We start from the raw sequence: 7302 nt of genomic DNA on the forward strand, positions 1-7302 counted from the left end.
CTAAGCTAGCTGGCTTCGCTAGTAGTCAATGTTCACGGTCTTTAAGCAGGAGGATTCTAAAAATATGTTTAAATAAAATAAAAAATTAAACTTTCGAGTTTGCCGTACTTGGGGGTAAATTGGTAAATGAGCCATAGAAGTCTGAAAATTGGGAAACCACACGAGCACTCCGGCACCCTTTCGCCCAACGGTCCATAAACGGACACGTGGGCAAAAGGAGAAGATGATGGTCCACTTTGTGGTCTTAGTGGGGCAGTAACAATAATATTGGGCCAAGCACAATTTGGCTTATTGACTGCCCGTTATTTCCTTGCCCCTTTTTATTTTCACCCGAGGCAGTCGGCCGGGCAGCACGGGCAGGCTGGTTCTCATTGTGGGCTGACCGCTGACGTCACACCCCCCCAGTCCGTTTACATTCTTCTGGGCCTTGGAGCAGTCGCTGTCAGGTCCATCAGGGCAGCCCAGTGGCAGTCCGAAACCCGCGTCGTTAAAACCCCCTCGCCGCTGCCCTCAATTTTTTCACATATATTTCCTCTCTCTCATTTTCGATGTGGGAAACTGAAAACCTCTCTTCAGAGATGAAAGCCAGACCCAAATTTGTACAAGGTATGGGAATGAAAACCTCAAAAAGTTGAGTATCTATAAGTCTATGACCTTTTTTCAATTGTACCCATTTCTATATTTGCATATTTTTTTGTGCTAAAACTAAATGCCCCCACATTATGCAGGTCATGAATATCACCATCATCTTCAAGTTGAAGCCATTAATATCATGCATTACTTGCATGAGGACCCTCCTTCACATGTTATAAGCTACAAAGGCTTTGAATTAGGGACTTTGGGTGGAGCTGGTTGTTGATGTTGAATTGGGTGCTATCCTACCTGAGCTTTTTCCTTGTCTACTACCTTTCTTTCATCATCTTCTGCTTCTCACTCACACACACCCAACTCTGTTCTTCTTACTTCTTGACCTTGTAAGACCTTTTCTTGACCTTGTAAGATCTAAGGCCGGGTCTGTTGTCTTTGTTTTGTAATTTGTGACAAACTCTGTGTCGGAATTCTCTGATATAGAGTTTGGCCACCGTTTCTCCCCCTTCCACCCCAACCCTTCTTCTCCTTCCTTGTCTATCCCTCCTGAGCTGTTTCACAATTCAATTCAATTCAATTGAATTGTCCCCATGAAATTAAGGACTATCACTTAATTGGCTACATATATTACTACTCTACTCTCTCTCTCTCTCCTCTCTTCCTCTCTCTAAAGGTTATCATGCAATTGCATTCAAGGATATGGGGACCTCAAATTTCAACTTGGGTTTACCATTTGCTGCCTGTAAATTTAGGAAGGCAGATGAAAATGCTGGTTGTGGTGGTCCTCTCCAATTGTAGAGTGGTGGTAAAAAAAGTAGTGCCACTCACTACTCAGAGTATTAATTAATGACATATATCTTGTTTTTATTCAGCAAAAGAAAAAAAGAAAAAAATTATATATGTAAACTGGGTCTGTTACTATATTCTGTTAAGGCCATCAATTTGTATTGTATTATTGTGTGCAGAAATATGCTGTTGCAGGGCTTCAGTTTCGTTGTTTTATATGTTGTTGGCTGAGAAAGAGATCATAAATATTCTCTCAGATCCGTGTAAGACTTCCCCTCGTGACTGCTCCAATGTACAAACTATCCACTGTATTATTGGAGACCCCCCTTCTCTCTCTCTCTCTCCCCCTATCTTCTCTAAACACTTTTCTGTGCCAAGAATTAGAAAGTTATTCATAGAAAAGCTGATCACACTTTATTTCTTTTTTCTTTTTCAAATTTCATGCCTCGTAAATGTGCATATAATAAGATCTTTTGCTGATATTATATTCAAAACGACTTGATTTTGGGGTTTAAAAATTAAGCGATTTAGGGTTTAGAATAAAGCAAAAAAACAACACAAAAAAGATCAGCAAAGAATCTGAATCCCTACCACATAAACAAGTGCATGGCTACCCAAACAAACCTAAATTAATCAATTCTTCTCATCTTTCATCGAGGCTCAGGATACTTGATTAGATTCACTTAATTAGTTCTGCTCATAGATTTCATAGCATGGTAAATTCAGTCAGTGTCATGCATGTCTTGACAATAGCCAAAATGCGAAATTCCCATTACATTTATGGTACACAAGTAATAATTTAACCACAATAACACATATATGGACAAATGTTTTTACCTATCTCATATTGGGGTCAAAATGAGGAACCATCATTTTAGACTATTTCTTTTAATAGGGAATTATATTTAAATTAATAAAATATTTCAATATTACATATTGATCAATGTAAATTTTTTTTTCCATAAAGGTTAATGAGTTTTAAAATTATATCTCATTTTAGTCACCAAGCTCAATCCACTTAATGATGTCATTTATTTTGGTGCATTGGAAATACCAATTTACCCACCCATTTTTTTCATTACTTATAGGCGTAAAATTTGACGTTATCTCTTAATTTAGTTTAGGTATAGAAATAAGGTGCATGATATATAAATAAATTTAGGGTTTAAAAATGAGGTTTAGGGTTTATAATTTAGAATTTAAGTTTTGGAACTTATATATGGCTTAGGGTTTAGGTCTTGAGTTTTGGGCAAAGCCTAAAATCTGGGAGTTAAATCTTAAACCGTTTTGTTGTGTAGCAGTCAAGGAACTAAATTTTAAGCCGTTTTGTTGTGTAGCAGTTAAATACAAATATAATACAAATCTAAATCTGAAATAGTAATGTATGTTTATTAATCTATTGTAATTTATCTTTTTTCATTTTGGTCAATAATGACTAAAATAAAATTATGAAAAAGTGCATTACTTAAAATATAATTGTGAAATTTTTATTGATTTATTTGTAATTATTCGTTCTTTTAATTATCTGATTCTTTTTCTGGAATAAAAACGTTGCATATATATTATTGATCAAGATTCCCATACCACATTGGGAACATGTCAGCATCATATGGAAAATTTGGTACGCCTTGTAGACCACATGATAATGGCTTTAGGTTGCCATACCTATTAATCAATCACTCATGGGCAAGTGCTATAGCCCTATTTGTGTGTATTTCAATCTAATGTGTCACGAAAACGATGTTTCTGTAATTTGCGTGGAATGCTAGCTAGTTGTTTTTTTAGTGTGCAATCATCCCAAAGTGAAATTTCCAAACACTTGTCAAAGAAATTAGGCTGCTAAGTTTTTATTAAGAGAAGATGCCTCACTAAATTAACAAACCAATGGGCCTAAGATTTGGACGGTTTGGTATGATATTATGTTAAATTCAAAATTAGTAATAATTGGAGATGTCCAAAATATTATAAATTATTATAAATATAATGTAAGGCTTTACCATGCACGAAACTAGGTGGTGGCTCACTTGAGCTCCAGACCCCTAAAATTATAAAATTAGCAAAATTTATACTCTCTCAGCCCAACCCACTCTAGCTTCTAAAGTTGGTTTTGTTTATGAGTTTAAGAATTTTACATTCTCCATATGACATATACTCTAAATATTTATAAAGTTGTCTAGGGTCTTTGCTTATTTTTAAGTAAAAACAACTAAAAACTGAATATTTAATTTGAAGAAAAAGCACTTGAATGGGTATTATGGGTTTGAGCATGAAAACGTAAATAAAAAGGTGAAATTCAATTTGGCCAAGGCAGTGATGCATTTAAGTTGAACAGTCAAAAGTAATTATAAGATCCACACAAATTTGGTACCAATTGTAGCCATGTTTTACTGTTTTTGAGGGTACTAAAAGAGGGAGGGGTCAGAGGGTGGTGACTTCTAGCACAAAATGATGGTGTCCACAAGTGGGCATTGAAAAGATAAATTCCTTTTAACCCTTCTCCATGACTTGGGTGAGTGAAGGAATGCGACTACACAAAAAGTTGAACTTGAATAGAGGCAAATCTAATGATTTCCCTCACACCCCTCACATCCCACTTGAGCTTTAAATTTCTTTGTGTTGGGTATCACCAGCATTGGGCCCATTGCTTCCAAGCTTTTTTCCAACTTTGGGTGACATGCTAACATGGCTCTTCTCTTAGTTTTTTTTTTTTTACTTTCTTTGAAATCATTCCTTTGAAGACTAATGAAAAGGAGGGGAATGACCTCTCAATAATGCCTTGAAGCAAATTTCAGCAATGCTTTGCTTGCAATTTCATAAAAAGTGTGTGGGCAAGTATGCCCTGACTTTCTAGGAAAGTGTTTGATTGATTTTGTTTTTCCTTTATTTCTTTGACCAAATGATGGAATAATCCCAAACCCCTAAAAACCAATAAAAAAAGGTAAACGGTAAACCCCAAATTTTTTTTGCCTTTGAGGAGGAGAAAACGTTCCTAATGAGGAAGCTTATGATGATTGTTGAGAATTGTCAAGCTGAGTATTTGGTCTTTAGCCTTGCACTTTTTTCCTTTGTTTATTAACTTGCTACCAAGTACTTGGGCCTCAACTCTAATGCATTAAGGATATGGGTTCATTCCACCGAAAAAAAAAAAAAAAGAAGGATATGAGCTCCTTTACAGTTTGGGTTGAGCTGGAATGACTTGGGTTTGGAAGTTTGAAACAAGTTGAAAGATAGAGTGGTAATATAGAAAATGATGAATTATTGGATAATATGACATGTTATGTTTTGAGGTCATTAACAGTGACCGCTCATTCAAATATGATTTTACATATTCAACGATTTAATTGATAATCTAATAAGAGAGGAGATCTGATAAGAGAAAATTATAGTTTAAAAAACAAAATCGAATGGAGGTTTGTAGCTCTAGTGATTGAGAACATTTATCCTATATGTGACAAAATTTGAATCCGCCCTCCTCCTCTGGCCTCTCAAGTAACAAAAAAAAAAAAATTGAGTGTAGTCTTTGTGTTAACACAATGAATTGACCTTTATTTGGTCTGAATGATAGTTCTCTTCATCAACAGTCACTGCATTGCTCTCTTTTATATTTGGGTCTGGTTTCTGCATTTGGAATGGGCTTCCTTATGATAGACTATTAGTTTCATTTACTCTTCAGGCCCATTTTTTTCATGTCCTAATGTCTAAATTTGGGCCTGGTACTGCCCAATTTGCAGTTGAACCCACAAGGTCATTGTTGAATTTACCCCGGGTCAATTTCCTGAAGCCTCACGTGTTGGACCATTTCCTAAGAATCGTGAAACATAATGAATGCAAGGCCACAGAGTCAAGAACTAAGGTATTAGGTAAAGAATTTACCCAAAAAAAAAAAAAAAACTATTAGGTAAACAAGGGACCCCATACTATCTTTTTGATGAGTTGAAAAAAAAAATGAAAAGTTAGTCAAACAAAAATATCAGAAAATTGTAAATGCATTGAACAATACCAAGAAACTTTAGACCACAAAAAAATAAAAATAAAAACCCAAAAAACCAGATATACCTAAATTTTTGTGGAACATTTGTAAACTAATTTCTAGAGGTGGGCAATTTAAGAGTTAATTACACTTACACCCCCTGAGGTTTATCGTCTTTTCACATACACCCCCTGGGGTTTCAATAATTACACATACACCCCTTGAGGTTTCAAAACTGTTGCATATAACCCCCTATAGTGAGACAAAAAATGATGAGAAATTATGCAAAAAGGCATACTAAGGGATAAAATGACCTAATAAGATTACTCAAGGTGTAAGGTTCAACCTCAATACAAATATTTTCTTTTTTATTTATTTATTTTTTTCTCTTGTAGGGGGTTATATGCAATAGTTTTGAAACCTCAAGGGGTGTATGTGTAATTATTGAAACCTCAGGGGGTGTATGTGAAAAGACGATAAACCTCAGGGGGTGTAAGTGTAATTAACTCGCAATTTAATCGTGCACTGCCAAAACCGGCCGAACCACACCGTCAAAAAACCGTAAAAAATCGTATTAATTTCTAGATATGTAAAATTGTATATGAATGTATATAGTCTTCATTGATATAATATAGCAAGTTAAATTATCTGCAAAACATTTCCGTTTAAATATATATATTTAAATGAAAATATTCTGCAAAAATGATTTTTGAAGTAGTAACTAAAAAATCGATGGTTCAGATTATGAGATTAGTTATGTGGTGGGCCAAACAGAATAGTTAACTTTGTATTAACTTGCTAACTAGTTAACTTTAAATCATTTTTGTATCTATATATACAAAAATACTCCAGAGCTAAGAGTATGTACAATGATATGGCTAAATGCTATGCTATATGCTAAATATAGCATAATTGTTAAAAAGCTCACTACAATGGCATAGCTAAATGTAGCATTTGTTATGCTATTGCTAAATTTTTTACTATATATAGCAGAAAATTTATCAATTGCTATTGAGGAATTTAAAAAAAAAATGAACCGACAATCTGAAAAAATATGGGTAAAGAAAGAATAAAAGACCAAGTAAAAGAAAGTGATTGGTTGAAAAAGTGATGGGTCCCACGAGGAGAAAGACAGGAAAGAATATTCACATAAATTAAAAAGGTTGCAGCAAGAGGCATAAGGATAGACAGCTGTTATGGGTTGACTGGCCATGTATTCAAATTTTACAATTTCTAAATTTGACTTTGACTTTGACATAAAAAATACTAAAATATTAATTTGGGTATTAAAATAATAATATTTAAATATATTTAATATTGGGCTCATATTAAAGATCTCATTATAATATTTACAATGATATAATTATTAAAATAATTTAATATATTAAATTTAATTTATAAGGATATATATGAATATATTAAAAATATAAACATATTAACATAGCTATAGCTATAGCTTTTGTGCCATAGAAGCAAAAAGCACAAAAGCTATTGCTAAATGCTAAAAGTCATGCTAAATACAGCTTATAATAAAAAGCCATTGTACATGCCCTAATCAGTTCCATAAGAATACGGTGTTTGTGAGAATGTGGAATGTTATCTCACATTGGAAAAGTATAATCTTGCATTAGAATGAGAGGAGTAGCCCAAACCCTTATAAGCCACTAGCAAAGTGAGATTTTTCTCAACACGCCCCCGCACATGTGGCGTCATTTAAGCCTAACATGTGAACAATTTATATTGGGTGCTCTAATATCATGGAGAAATTTGAGCATCCATCCCAAAACTAATTGGCAATGAGAGAAGTAGCTAAAACCATTATAAACCACTAGATAGGCCCTCACATTTTCAATGTGGGATTTCTCTCAACAGTGCTAACCATTCTTTTGGGCCCACTACATATGTAATCTCATGATCCAAACCATTCATATTTTAGGTCTCCAATTAAATATCAACCT

The 7302-nt window shown here is 34.2% G+C and overlaps 1 long non-coding RNA gene across 1 annotated transcript; it reads left to right on the forward strand.

The window, feature by feature from the left end:
• Positions 1–533: 533 nt before the first annotated feature.
• Positions 534–1590, forward strand: LOC147294484 (uncharacterized). Its single transcript, XR_015120736.1, has 2 exons — positions 534–606; positions 729–1590. It is a non-coding gene; the product is annotated as an uncharacterized LOC147294484 (long non-coding RNA).
• Positions 1591–7302: the final 5712 nt, after the last annotated feature.

This window comes from Dryas octopetala, chromosome 2, assembly GCF_963921425.1.
Source record: "Dryas octopetala chromosome 2, drDryOcto1.1, whole genome shotgun sequence".
Classification (NCBI taxonomy): Eukaryota; Viridiplantae; Streptophyta; class Magnoliopsida; order Rosales; family Rosaceae; genus Dryas; species Dryas octopetala.